The sequence below is a fragment of the Lupinus angustifolius genome, chromosome LG01 (genome assembly GCF_001865875.1).
Source record: "Lupinus angustifolius cultivar Tanjil chromosome LG01, LupAngTanjil_v1.0, whole genome shotgun sequence".
NCBI lineage: Eukaryota > Viridiplantae > Streptophyta > Magnoliopsida > Fabales > Fabaceae > Lupinus > Lupinus angustifolius.
The window spans coordinates 22,744,994-22,746,579 of NC_032009.1; positions in this window are offsets into that span (position 1 = coordinate 22,744,994).

The window sequence follows — 1,586 nt, forward strand, 5'->3', positions numbered from 1 at the left end:
GACTGCAGATGGCAGAAAGAAGTTTGACAAGAAGAGACTGCAATGCTACAAATGCAGAAATTATGGTCATTTTGCTTCTGAATGCAAAATGAATAGATGGACAAATAGTAGAGAAGCGGAAGCTGGTTTGGCTCATAATAATCAAGAATCAGATGAATAATATTGCCTATTGATGGCCACGACCAGAAAGGATCAAACAAATGATGAAAAAGTTGATTTTTGGTACCTTGACACAGGATGCTCCAACCATATGTCAGGGAGAAGAGACTGGTTCACATCTCTGGATGAATCTACTAAGAGTAGGGTCAATTTTGCAGACCAAAGCTCAGTAACTGCAGAAGGTGTTGGGCAAGTTATGATTCAGAGACAAGATGGCAAACAATCCTACATTTCCAATGTACTTTATGTACCAAAGATGAAGCACAACCTACTTAGTCTTGGCCAATTGTTGGAGAAAGGGTATGAGATGGTCATGAAAGATGGCTTACTAACAGTCTTTGACAAGAAAGCTCAGAAAATCTTGAAGGCTCCCCTATCTTCTAATAGAACATTCAAGGTTCAAATTCAGATTGGTGACCAAAAGTGCCTTCAAGCAAACACAGATCAAACTACTTGGTTGTGGCATCAAAGGTATGGCCATCTAAATTTTAGAAGTTTAGAATCTTTGAGTAAAAATAAATCTGTGTTGGGCTTACCACTAATCTCAGTGCCTTCAATTTTATGTGATGAGTGCCAATTGAGCAAGCAAGCAAGAAACTCCTTCAGTTCTGATGTGCCTACAAGAGCCAAAAGACCACTAGAAACAGTCTTCAGTGATGTGTGTGGTCCTCTTGAAGAAGAGTCAATTGGAGGCAACAAATACTTCCTCACATTCATTGATGATCATACCAGAAAGATATGGATCTATCTACTCAAAAGGAAGAGTGAAGTATTCCAAGTGTTCCAGAGGTTCAAAGCACAAATTGAAAAGCAAAGTGATCTGAAGTTGAAGAAGTTAAGGTCAGATGGTGGAGGTGAATACATTTCAGCTCAGTTCAGTGAATTCTGCACCAAAGAAGGGATAGTTCATGAGGTGATAGCTCCCTACACACCTCAACACAATGGTACTGCAGAAAGAGCCAACAGAACACTTCTCAACATGGCAAGGAGTATGATGAAAACAAAGAAGCTACCCAAGAAATTTTGGGGTGAAGCTGTCTCAACAGCAGCCTACATCATCAACAGATGTCCATCCAAGAGATTGAACTATAAGACTCCTGAAGAAGCTTGGTCAGGCCTAAAACCAAGTGTAAGCCACTTGAAGATTTTTGGATCAATTTGCTTTGGACACATTCCTGAAATAAAGAGGGGAAAGCTTGATGACAGAGGCTCAAAACTCATTTTCCTTGGTTATCATAGTACTGGTGCATACAGAGTTTTTGATCCTCTAACTCAAAAATTCTGTATCACTAGAAACTTAAAGTTTGATGAGAGCCAATGTTGGAATTGGAATGAGGAAGCTAGCACTTCAAGGGTGAAAATAGATTTATCACTTGAAGATGAGTCAAGGCTGCTGATTGATGAAAGTACACAAAACTCACACAATT